The sequence below is a fragment of the Gavialis gangeticus genome, unplaced genomic scaffold, assembly GCF_001723915.1.
Source record: "Gavialis gangeticus isolate Ggan-Ray unplaced genomic scaffold, GavGan_comp1, whole genome shotgun sequence".
Lineage (NCBI taxonomy): Eukaryota > Metazoa > Chordata > Crocodylia > Gavialidae > Gavialis > Gavialis gangeticus.
The window spans coordinates 47,029,255-47,043,156 of NW_017729025.1; the positions used below are offsets into that span (position 1 = coordinate 47,029,255).

The 13,902-nt window shown below is 38.5% G+C and overlaps 1 long non-coding RNA gene across 1 annotated transcript in view; it reads left to right on the forward strand.

Moving 5' to 3' along the window:
• LOC109298552 overlaps nucleotides 1–2,667 on the forward strand; it is a 72,222-nt gene extending 69,555 nt beyond the window's left edge. The window contains exon 2 of the long non-coding RNA XR_002097644.1: nucleotides 1,408–2,667. This is a non-coding gene — a long non-coding RNA (uncharacterized LOC109298552). The remainder of the gene's footprint in view (nucleotides 1–1,407) is intronic.
• Nucleotides 2,668–13,902: the final 11,235 nt, after the last annotated feature.

Genomic DNA, 13,902 nt, shown 5'->3' on the forward strand with positions numbered 1-13,902 from the left:
CTCGATGTCTAGCCTGAACCTACTCTCCGTCCACTTTTTGGCCTTTTTTCTTTTTTCTCCCGGGAGTGCTCGGGGGAACAGGGACTCTCCCATTGCTTGCTGGTTCCCCTTGGCCAGTTCATTCACACATACACTTTTATTCACCATTTTATATGATAACATTCTGTAGTAGGAGGCTGAAGGACTAATTCAGTTGAGCCATCTTCACTGTAAAACCAAATGAAATCATTTTGGGTGTATTTTCAGAAAGAGAGTACCATCTTATCCAGAATGATTTCCCAAAAAAAAGATCAATTAACCCTTGGCCCAAAAGCATTCATGTATATGGTAGGGTAGAATAATTACCTCCACGGTAGCAATGAGTGGGTGAAATTTAATAGTTTGAGTGGTTCTGGGGGTCAGACAAGTTCATAATGACAGTTTTTTAACTTTAAAAAAATCTTTGAATATTTGAAATCTTTCAAGATGCTTCTAGATGTTAGATCCAGACAAACATCCAGGACAAAGATTCAGAAAGGTATGAATATTTTTTCCCCCTAAATAAAGACCCGGTGGGAAACAGACTTGCTGATGTTTTTCTTTCTTTTCTTTTTTCATTTTTAATCTTCCCCCATATCCATTTCAGACACAGTGTCAACTCTTTCCTTTCCCCTCAGGCTAACTATGATTTTAAAAGGCTTCTACCCTGTTTGACTGAATTGTTTTTTATTAGATTTAGGAGTTACGTATAATGAGTACAAGTATGCACCAGTCAAGAATCTTTACAGGACATACTGTATGGCAGAATGTAATGAATACAAGGCACTAAACAGTATTGGATATAATCACTTCAAATTAGTGTGATAACCAGGCAGAGCTTGATCATGTGGCTCAACTCCCTTCAAAGTTGGGAGGAGGCAATTTACATTTCCTTTACAGTACTTTAAGGGCTAATCATAAATTTTAAGGAGCTGACGGTTGTATACTTTTACTGCAGTGTAAATCATTTAGCGCCTCCTAATTTTCATGAACAGTGAACAAACAAAGGGTAGACAATGGACAGATTGTGTTTATTTTTATGGATTAGCTTTCCAACTCAAACTGTCTGCTGCCTTCCAAAACAGTGTGATTTGCTAGCTCTACACAAAGTGATCTTTCTATGAGGGAAAAAAATGCAAAAACAGTGTCACCTGGTGGCCAGATGTATCTGTATTCTGTGTATATTAAAAAAGGGGCTTCCCTCATGGGTGGGGGCATTGCCACCTTCAAGGCAAATAGGCCACTGGGGTTTTCTCACATTAGTATTTATTTCTTCTGAAAACCAGAACAGAAGCACAAAATCAATATGAAGAGAATTCATCTGATGGGAACCCTCAGGAAAATGGGAATTTTCTTCTATTAATGTGGATTTCATGTTCTCAGTTACAGGTGATTTGTTCTGAAGTCTTCTAAGACAACATTCCTCAGGACTGAGGAATCGGATGAACTAGGGGCTTGCAGACAGCAAGGATGTTACTTTACTCCTGGGTTAATTTAGGTTTTTCATCCGTGTTGGAGCCTCTTTTGCTGCTCATCCACATATAAAAACCTTTCATCCACATTTAACATGATTTTCAATGGGCATTATCTGGCATGGCTGGACATATGGGTAATATCCAGAATCTGCTTTCACTCGGGCTGCTCCACTTAGAAATGAAGTTAAATCACTGAAGAGTTCATAGTTATATAGTGCCTTCCACAATACTGCAGATATGTCCAGAAAATCAGAACATTTTTCCCACAAGCTACTAAGAATCAAGGGATGATTCACCAGTCTGCAGCACAAAGTACATACAATATACACCTAAAAGTCTAGTGTCACAAAGGTGTACCATCAGGGATTGTTCACATACAGGCTACGCTCAAAGCCGGGTGTCAGGTAAGGTCTCTCTGATGTCAACTGAATGCTTACCTTAAATAAGTGCAGGAGCAAAAACAAGCCATTAGCACCTTAACTGTCAGACAGTTCAAGGTAACAAGGTAGCATCTTGGCATGGAGGGGGTGCTCAAAAGTAAATTTTATATATAATATATAATCATAATTGCCACTCACCATAGAAGTCGATGACTGTATGGAGCAGAACTAGAACTACCTTGGGTGAAATCTGGATCCCACAGTAGTAGTTACTGGAAATTTGGACTTCTGCCATATGTACACCAGATAAATATGATTTGTTTATGTGACTCTAAATTAAATCTGGATGGCAATTTTTATTTTAAGATTCTTCTAAGGAAAACCCAAATTTCAGGTTTTGCCTTTCTGAATAACTGCTTCTACTGGCCAAAAAGAGGTCCAAAATCCTCTGGAAGGATTATTAAATTATGAAAAAAATGGTGCTAGAAGTAATTAATCCTTTGTACAAATGACAAATACTTACCTAACATTTGTATAATATCTGGAACATGAAATGCTTAGACTATTTAAACTTAGATTTATAAGTTACCTCATCACAAATAAGAACAAACCAACCCCCAAACATGGCAGTTTTTCAATTGCGTAGCATGAATTCCATTTATCCACAACTTCCAGGACATTACTAATAAAAGTAATTAGATTTTAGGTTTCTCAATTTTTTTTCAGCTTGAGACAACCTTAAAGGGCTCTGTTCATGAAAATCAGAACCTTTGAATATATATCAAGTTGAACACCAACAATATGAGACTCCCAAAACATTGGTCACTTTTAAAACTCTTGGACTAATTTTTAAAAGTGCCTTTCATTAAGAAGGATTACAGTCTTGGTTGTTTGTTTGTGTTGCAAATCAAAACCCAATCTTACAAGATGATGAGTGCCTTTTGTACAGGTCTGAGTAGCTCTGAGGGTGTGGGGTACCTTGCAGGTTTTAATCATAATTATGTTCTTTTTGAAGTCAATGCAGAAACTCCAGAAAGGCCTTTTTGACACCTCTCTGAATCTCTTGACTAACAAAGATTATTCACGAGCCACTTCAATTACCAATCAATCTCAGTCATGTTTGGTTTGATGTGTGGTAATGTTTCACATAGAAACTGCACCAAAACATCAAGAAAGAAAATGAGGAGCTCTCACCTTGAGAAGGTCAAGTGCAATTTAATATCTTATTATTGTAATTTGGGCTCGATAATGATGAGAACTGGAAATGAAATGGAAGAGAAAAAAGAAAATATTCAAACTCCAGTTTAATTTTTGCTCACACACTGATTTGTTTATATATTTACAATAACTTCTGTACTTTCAGCTCGATCTAGGGAGCTCAGCACCCTGACAGTTGGCTCTGGTTGGTTTATTGACTATTTGAGGGACAGGGAAAAAAAAATGTTTCTGCAACCTGTTTTCCTTCCAAAGCCTGCTGTCCCACAAGGGAAACAAATGTGCTTTTGACTGTTAAAAATGATAACCAGTATAATACCTGAACAATTATAAATGTCTATGAAGATTTCATTTAGTTCTATCTCAAGAGACATACTGTCTTCTAACAGTCAAAACTGATGGGCCTTTGGGATGAGATTTTGTAGCCAGCATGTCTGCTTGTTTTGTTTTGTTTTGAATAATTCAACTTGCCATTAAAATACCATGGATTTTTACAAACATCCTCTTTCCAAGGATCTCTTTTTCTCTTTGGTTTTCTCACTTCACCATATTTTATTTTATTGTCCTCCAATAAAAGTTACAAGCTAGTGTAGGGTAGCAGGAATATTTGTGTCCAAAAGTTCAGAACATTTGTGGTGTTAGGTAATAAAAAATGCTAACATTGTCCCCTAAGTAAATAGAAGAACAATGATCAAAGGTTCTGGATACTTTTATGCATAAAGGTATGAAAAGTCCTAATTGTACCCCATTTACTCTGTAGTGTGAGTTCTCTGAATTTGTCCACTGAAATCAACCTTGGATGTGAATATGGCATTTGAAAAGAAGCACAGTAGAGACCTAGGTGGCATTCTATTTTTCCCCATGAATCTACATGGCATTTCTGGTACTTACATGCCCTGAGCTATTCTATTCCTGGACATGGTGCTGTGCACACGTGAATACCTATCTATGCTTATGGACTAGCATGCAAAGTGGTAGCCAGGACATATATGCACACTCCTTGTGAATGTGTGGTTGTCCTAGATAGCCAAAACCCACAGTTAGTGGATTTAAACTTGGTAATGGTGACAGAATGAAGGTGAGAGAAAGAGCCTTCATGTCCCATCCCCACCAAATATCTGAGGGGCTAGGGCACTCACTTAACCATGTTTGCAGGACTATGCATTCATAAAGAAAATTCCTGTGGGTGCATAAGTGCCAAAAATGCCATGTAGACAACCAAACCTGGATGCTTAATCCCATACAGAAGAGTGAGGATGTGCAGTATGTGGTGTCACAGCCTTATCTTCACTGCCTATGCAGGCATTCCCTGCACTGGTACTTTGTAGCCTGGGGGATATTTATTGACCCCAGGAGATCCCAGGGTAAAAAAAAACTCATGCTGAGAAAAAGCCAGGTGGTGCACATGGTGACAGTATGTGCCACCCAAAACTGGAGCCTGGCAAGCCGGTGCCATGCTGCGGCTGTTGGCCAGGCTTCCTGCCATGGTTGCAGCTGCAGAAGGCCCCCAGGACAGGCTGCTGGGGCCAGCAGCTTCCCTTACCCCATCTCCGGTAGCCTGCTGTGCACCAGAGCCCATGTATCATGGGTGTTCCCCAGGGACAAGTAGTAGTGGCACAAGGTGTGCTGCCGCTACTTGTTCCCAGGGGAACAAATGTTCAGGCTCTTCTGGGTGTTCCCTTAAGTAAACATGAAGGGAACAGAATGCCACGCTTGGGCTTCTGCTCTCCATACTGCGGATAAATACTGTTTGTTTAGACCACATTCTCTTTCCTGTAGTTTAAACATGGATGGCCATCTTCATTTTACTTTTCTAAGCAGACCCACCTATTAAAGATTTCCAATATGAAAGAAGCGGTGGCCATTTATAATGCAGTGCAATATTACACAGCTTTTGAGCACAGAAGGTAAAGAATGTGGTGCACAGTTAAATCTACAGAATCTATTTACCCAAATTAAATCCTAGAGATTTAAATCTTAAATCTACAGAATATATTTAGCCCAATTTCAATGTGACCAGAGGGATAACAAACCCTGAACTCTTGCAAAAGTCTCATGAGATAGCAATAGCAATTGGCAATCTTAGTTATATGCATTGTAATAGTACATTGCCATCTGGCATCAAGCCCGAATACTGGTGTATTGTTGATTGAGGCAACAGACTGCTATTGATCAAACAACTGACATATGTCCTTCTTTATAATTTGTCCTAATGGAAGATAATGTTTTTGAAGCACTGCAGCTTAAAAAAAAAACAAACCAAAAATCCCCAAGATATATTTCACTTACTATTAAACAGGAAAAGTTGCATTCAAAGGTACTCTACCATAGAAAAGAATACACCTATTGTTGGTACTTTCAGAAAAAAAACCCATGGATCATGCTTAAAAGCAAGCTTTCAACCATGCATTATTGAACTGAACATAGACTTCCCTTTTTATAAAGTGCTTGCCTAGTGCCTACCTGTTTCTCCATATTGGTGGGAAAAATGGGGTGTAAAAACTCATCTGGGATATATGTATCTAGAATTTTACTGGTCATGAAACATCTTTATTGCTGAATGCATATTAAATGATGACAACGTTTATGGAATAAGAAAAATAAATAAATCTGAACAGGACGGACTGTGTTAAATATGTACTGTACTGATCTGAGAACAAGTTCAAGCAAAGTTCAGTGACTTACTGTTTAAGTGAAGAAAAAGCATTAGTTGCAACCTATCAGAAAGGTATCTTCTGACTTCTAAGCAACTGTTATTTAATATGTGTACCATACCAAACACACGGGCATTGGCTCTGAGGTTTACATCCTGCTGAATGCACTCAATTCCCCCACACTAATTTAAGACACCTGAGGATAATTCTAGAAAGCAAGCTACTCAGGCCAGAATGTCTTCAAGGAAGACTGTGATAGACAACGATCTTTTATGTCTGGTATAAATTGCAGCTTCAGGTTCATATAGTTAGAATTCACATATTGGGGCTGAAGTGAACTGAATCCCTTCTATGTAAGTATGTTCTGGTTTTTCGAGGGGAGGGGGGAGGGAGTTGTCCCCCCCTAAAAATATCTTTGGTACTTAGGCTATGCTGTTAAAATATTGTTTCTGCCATTTTATTAGGGAATAATGAAACAGCTGTAACAATGAAAAATAAAAGTTTTATGAATTTACTCCTGCTGAGTTTAGACAACCCCTCTCGCTTTCATACACATGCCTACCTACACACACATACATACTTCTATCTTTCTCAACTAATATAGGATTTGAGTATCCGGACATCTCAGATTTCAATGGATTTATTTCAGTGTGGTCCATAGTTTCTAATAGTGTTTCTGTGAAAACACTGAAGTATATCTGGCAGTTGCACTGCAATCAGCTACTCTGGTCCCTGAAGTCCTGGAGAGAATACATTCAGTACTGGATTTTGGATGAACTGTGGAGCTTGTTCTGATTTACAAATTAGAACATAAAGTATCCCTATGGGCTTTGCTTTATTTCATCACCAGTCATGACTGATGAGTGCAAACTTTCTCCTGCAGCTTCAGAGAGAGGAATCCAAACCCTTTCTGAATGGCATAGAATCACCTAGCTCTAGAGCAGACATTCTCCCCCTGATTTAATTAATGATGTCTTCTCTCATTCAGGGCCTCCAGAGGGATTATGCTTATAACTAGAAAGAGCAATGTATTGCAGTCATTTTATTCACTTTTCTGGTTGCCAATTCCTTTTTTCCAACATACTTACTGGTCCCTCCATCACTCCCTTCATTTTTGCCATGAAAGCCATCAAAAGGGCTTTAAATGAAGCCTTGAAGATTATGATAGCCCCAGTTCCTCTCTCTTCAATATAGTAAATAGCCACTTTTCAAGACTGGCTTTATCCAAGTAATACTAAGTAGACAGTAGTGAAAAGAGAGCAGTATTCATGAAAATGAATAGTTGTTAGCAGGACATGGGAAGAAGAAAGTGAAAGCTAGTGTATGGAAGGAAAATCAGGGTCTATCGTAACACGACAATATTGGGCACATTGCTTAGAAATTTGACACTGATTCATAGTACAGCCTCCAGTAACAAATGTGTGCCAAACCATCTAAAAAAGATTCAAAATTGTAGCTAATAAATATCACGTAGTATAGTTAGACATATTTATACAACCTGACCAAAATATTCCATGCCTTTCTGTTTAATATCTGTCTGCCTGTATGCATGTGTATGCCATGTGTGCATGTGAGTCAATTCAACACTCCAGATTTATAAAATAAATAAATAAAATTGTTTAAAGATGACACGCAGTCTTATAGTAGTTTATATCTGTGCTGTTTCACATGCTCCACTTTCATTGTGCCTGGTCTGAGTGACAATAAAAGGAGAAAGTGAAATATGCTTCTTTCCTCCCAGCACGTGAACTTCTGTGCACAGGCACAGCAGAATCACAGTTTAAAAGTTTTTGCGGGGGCTAAACTCAGCAAACTTTAGGCAAAAAGCGGGTACGGAAGGGCAGGACATTTACAGCAGTCTTATTTCAGAATTAACCTATTTGTAAAGGGTAAGAAAGGAATCATAAAAGAAGAAAATTGGGTTGAACAAAATGTTAATTACTCTAAAACATTTTTGTTTGATTTTTAATTTTGCCAGTTGCCATCTTCAGTTGACTTGCAACCAGCTTACTCAAACAGCTCTAACCACCATCCTTTATTAAGGCTGACAATGATGAGATTTTTTTTTGGTGCTCTCTCTCTCTCTGTCTCTCTCCAATAACTAAAAATCTTTGAATGAAGGAGGAAGTTTAAAAAAATCTCCTTGTTCAGAAAAAAAATATTAAAAATTTTAAAAGTTTCCAAACCTCTTATTTCAAACATGTTCAACATGAACATTTTCATTTTTTTTTACTTTAAATTATATTTTATTTTAAATTGTAGCTATGCAAAGACATTTTTTAAAATGATAATCTAAATGGAAACGTTCAATACTATTGGTACCACACATTCTGATTGACCCAATCCAGTTTTTTGTTCTGACTTTTAGTTCACACACACACACTACACACCATATACCACAGACAAGAATTTTTGTTTTTATCTTGGTTTGAGACAGGAAAAATGTCAATATCATGAAAACACTCATGGCCAGTCTCTGGGTTTGGGCAGTGCTGCCACATGCACCACTCTACTTTTTTTTTCCCATGGGTTTTTTTGACCCCTGTATATCCACAGGTCCAAAAACCCTCCACTCTGCTTCCTTGCAGCACAGAGAATACCTGAATGTGTGGTTAGTGGCACTGCAGACATGTCGGCAGCACCACATACCTCCCAGCCACGTTCATCTGGACACAGCCTTAGTGTCCAGTTGTATTGATAGTTAACAAGAATGAATTAATCCAATAGTTGTAGGGGAGGGTAAGGAATAGCCAAAGACTGTATATTTCTAAAGCCCCAAAGCTTCTGAAACCATTGTTCAATCATGGAAGTTTTCCACTATTCCCAAATATGAATCTATGCCTATATTAGTCTTCTTATATAAATAAACATAAGAGTATCACCCCAATTAAAGACATATTGAAGGACAGATAGTTTAAATGAGTAGTCACTTAAGGAGTGGTCACCTTAATGCCTTGAAGACCAGGTTGCCCCTTGGTATAGTGCTAAATTCACCATCAGGATTTAATAAATACTAAACACTTTATAATGAATACATTTAAGGAAACTGTGGTCTTTATGAGAGATTCCTCTGTTAGATAAAGGTGACTGTAGGGCATTCTTTCTAGAATTCTGGGCTTATGTCATTGTTTCTACTCCTGCACTGTTGGGGTGCCTCTACACACCATGGGTTTTAATCCTTATTAAATTAAATAGGTTTATAAAATTTAAACTTGTTTATTTTGGAGTGTCACATCTGTGTTTACACGCACTAGGTTTTCAAACGAATTCAGCTGGGTCCCTGGCCAGCACCCCAGGAGAAGGGGATGGTCCAGTGCTGCCTGCTCCTGCCCTGGCCTGGGGCCCCCCACTCACCCTGTGCCCATGCCCTGCCATGTAGAGTGGAAGCAAAGAGCTGGCAAACATGGGGGAAAAAAAAAAAAAAGAAAAAGCCACAGAAGAAAAAAAGTGGAAGTAATTCGAAAGCAAAGCAATTAAAAGGGGGGAAAAAAAAAAAAAAGAAAAAGCCACAGAAGAAAAAAAAAAGTGGAAGTAATTCGAAAGCAAAGCAATTCAAAGGGGTGAACTAAAAAAAAACTGCAGAGCCATCTAGTGAACAAAGGGGGTTATTACATGCCTTTGAATTCCTTTGTGTTGGCCTGCAACAAATCCATGGACGTGGCGCTTTAATTCCCAGTGAGCCACACTACACTACATCTGAGGATTTTTAGTTTAATGCACAGTAAAAACTTTTAAAGTGTCAGGAAGTCCTGCTCGTGCAAATAGACACAAAGTTGTAGTACATGCATGAAAGGACAAAAACTGTGGTGTGCACGTGAGCCCTGTGATGCTACAATGGTTTTGTCACTTTAGGCCATTCAGGTATGAACCCATTTCAGCACAATACATCTTGATGAATATTCTTGCCATCATGACAATGATTAGGATATTGCAATGTCATTGCAAAACAACTTCCATTTTGGAACCAATTTTTACTAATATCAGTCATATGCTTCGGATATCACAGCCTTGCTTACTACCATGTTGGTAGTTGGTAATGTCTCCGAAACTGCTGGGTGACACCAGTCAATAAAGTGGACAAAAGGAAACAGTGATTATAAAAGAGATAGTAAATATCCTTCAACTACAGTTCTCCAGGTAATCTTCAATGATAGAAAGGAAATGTAGAAAAATTTACATTTAACTGCAATGTAATTTCCTTGTAAAATTGTATAAGATCTTTTATTAGTGCCATAAGTGTTAGGAGGGCAGCATACCATTTAAGATCTAATGACAGAAGATAGTTTATGGAAAAGAAATCGGAAGTTCCTGTACATAAAAACGTCAAAGTAAGGCAAATCTTAGAGAATCCTTCTAGATTTCACAAGATTATGTTGCTGTTTCTGGCATTCTGAAGCTGTGAATAAGCTAAGTCCTCCTGTCCTAAAGCAACACTGGTAATACAGATCTTTATACATGAGCTTCCCACCTGCCAAATATAGCTGGGGGAACTTCTGTTTCACTCAGCAAATACCCTAGGAGAAAGATAACTGGAGTGTTTACATGTGTCAATTTAAGGTGCTTTAGCTTGATTTAAGGTGTGTTAACAGTGAACATCTACACATGTGCACCCTGAATGCACCTTAAAAATGGTGATTTTAGGCTATTCATGCTTAAATTTGATATCTGCAAAAGCATGTATCAAATTTAGGTGTGAACAGTTAAAGTTCATTAATGCATGCATAAGCACATTCAGGTGTATTAATGCTGCGTATGGACTGACTTGGGATTAACATTGTGTTAATGTGCTTTAATGTGTGCATTCGCAGACACAAGCCTAATTGCCTTAATGCACATTAAGCCAATGTATGTTAAATTTAGGCATGCCTAAATGCATGTGTACACATGCCCAACAGGGAATAAAATAACAGACTTAGCATTCAGTGATATTCAGATCATCAGTATGTGAAACTGGGGCCTCCTTTACATGTGAAGCTAAAGGTGCAATGGAAGTTAATGCAGAATTCACATCACTGTGCCTCCTGCCATGCTACATTTACAGGGCTTCCTCCTACATGTGCAAGTGAAAGCTCTGCAGCAACCAACTCTAAAGTTAGTACAAATTTTTGAGACCTAGCTTCAGCACTGGTTGGAGCTTTTCATTGTGTGATAGCTATTTTGCACATGTAGTGGATCTCCAGATATGGTGCAATTAACCATCTCATTGCATAATACCTGTAATGTATAGAAGGGGTCCGGGGAATCTAGAAATGGCAAGAACAATTAATTGGTAAAGAAACTCTTTGTATATCCTCAGGGGTGTGAAAGAGGTAAATGAAATCAAACACGTAGAAGACATTGTAGTATTTCCGTTTTGTTTTTTGTTTTTCTGAAATTGTTCAATTTTGAAAAAAATAAGAAAAACACATTATCCCATTCTCCCATTCCTTAAATTTAATTTTTTTCAACAGAAGTTATATTTGCCTTTAAAAAATGTCCCATTGCTCAGGGAAAAAGATATATAAATATTTCAACATGACACCCCAACAAAAAATCTCCATCTTTGAAGGCTGCAGACTTTTGAATGACCCCTGTTGTGAAAATGTCAATTTAATGAAAAACAAAATATCTGCATTATGAAATGGCTCAGAATGAAGTGGCAAATATCCCTATGCTAAAAAACAAAGTTTGAAGGGAGAAAAAGGAAATGACTTGTACAGCTCTTATTTATATCTCAATCTCTCTCATTAACGGAAAGGGGAAACACTGAGATAAGGGGGAAAAAATTGTGCAGGCAATACATTTAGATTAGCTCACCCTGTAGCCCCTATTATCAGAACTGTGCCCTACTGTTCAAGGGTAGGTTATTCTTTTTTGTGGTGAAACCATCTGGCCATCCATCATTATGTCAGCCCTTGGCTTTACTCAGCTGGTGACTATTTTCTTGCCTTGTTGAGGAGATTGAGTTGACCCATTCTAATCTGGTTTCAAGGGAATCCGTTAGCTACTTTCTCTGTTGTGGTATTAATGGGGTATACAACTGTTATACACTGGGGAACTGAGCCTTCACCTATTGAATGGCCAGACTCTTGCTGGTTTGATGCATGAAGGACTGAACCCTGATCACTCTTCCTCCTCTGCATGCGTTTTTAGTATCTATGCATTATTTTCCTTATTTTCATTGTTAACCTACACAAATGTGTTTTTATTTTGTTTTGTTTTTACAACAAAGAGTGCTGATCATTCAAACAGACAGGGAGGGGATTTGGGCCTCCTTCTTCTTCCTGCAATCAACAGGTGCTTTGCAACCAACCTCAATAGGAACAGGATCATACCTAGTCTGTGCACTCCAAAAGAAAGTATTAACATTTTTACTTCCTGTCGGTTAAAACCAAATGACTTACATGAGTGATGAATGTGTTGCAATTACCGAATTACCTTATTATTTAGTACCACTTAGGAGAAATGCTACACAAAGTACTTTCAGTGAACTCTAGCTTTTTAAGATTATTTATTATTTGAGGAAAAATGGTTCTTCTGTTGGCACAGACCCTGGATTGAATATGGGTCTATTGTATTTAGTCTGTCAGTCTTCTGTTCCTACCTCCTTTCAATTATTTGGTAGGGAAATAGTATGTTGAGGCCCTGTAAGACTCTGAAAGAAACAGGTTTGGTACAGAGAAATGAACTTCTTCCATTGTTTTGATTCATGTAGTGTTACCACAATTACAGAGGAATTCTATTACTTTTTATGTGCCTAAATTGAAGTTTTTCATGAACAGAAGTATCATTTTTGTCACTTGCATGCTATTTTCTCTTCTACTCCTTGTTCAGTTTACACACTTAAATATCTGCACAGTTAACTGAGTATTTGCCATAGGCTATACACTCACAGAGCAGATACGCTTTCATGCATAGCTGTGTGTAACTCCTGGAAAGGAGGGCTCTCCAATTTAGCCTCAATCTATACTATTATGCGTACTAAGTGCCATCTCCATTAGTAAATATGAAGCCTCACTGCATACTGTGTGCCGTCTCTGTTAGTAAGTATGAAGTTGCGATAGATGAAATTGTTTGGAGAGGGAGTTGGGTGAAAGACCCTTATGTATTTGTAATCTCATGCCTTGCTCTGGGAAGATGCTGCATGGGGCATATGTATTCTCATGCCTTGCTCATTCTTGAAAGACATCCCCACTAAACGGCTGTCAAATGCATTATCAGAGGAGCTGTACTATAATCAGCAGCAGCAATGCCAAATTGCTCGAGATTCACTGTCATGTATGCTTCCAGCTCAGCGACAAATGGTGGATGCAATCTTGAAAGCAGTGGAGCACTTTGTGCATTTGTTGATGCACCTAGTGGTTCAGGAAAAACATTCTGCTTCAACACAATTCTTTCAGCAGTGCACAGGGAAGGGAAGATTGTATTGGCTGTGGCATCCAGTGGAATTGCTGCTACCATGCTTATGGGAGACAGGACTGTGGACTCAAGGTTCAAGGTACCTCTGACTGTGTTGTAAACCAGCACCTGCAGCATACCAGCACAGTATGACCTTGCTGAGCTGATTCGAGAAGCAGCTATCATCATCTGGGATGACACACCAATGGCTCATCAGTACATTCTGGAGGCCGTAGAACGGACGCTGAGAGATTTACTGCAGAGCAATTTACCTTTTGGTGGCAAGGTGATAGTGCTTGGGGGTGATTTTTGGCAAATCCTGCCTGTTATGAAAAATGCCTCATGGACACAAATAGTAAAGGCATGCCTGAAGCGATCTGAGTTGTGGAACCACTTTCAGATTTCTCAACTTTGTGAGAATATGCAAAATACATAAGGGAGGTTTTGATGCACAAAGTGCAAAATAAGCTCAATGGCTTTTGGATCTGGGAAATGGCCAAGTTCCAAATATTGATGAAATCATTACTCTGCCTCCTGAGCTCTGCATGCCTCTGGATCTCTCAGCAATGATAGAATGGACATTTTCAGATCCTTTGGATAATTATTAAAATCCAGGATGGATGTCTGAAAGAGCTATTTTGGTGCCACATTACTCCATTGTACAGGAGATCAACAATGCTATTGTGGCAAAATTTCCAGGCCAAGAATGGATTTGTATAAGCGCAGATGCTCTTTCAGAGGATGAAAGTGTTATGGCTGTGCCAACTGAGTACCTGAATTCCA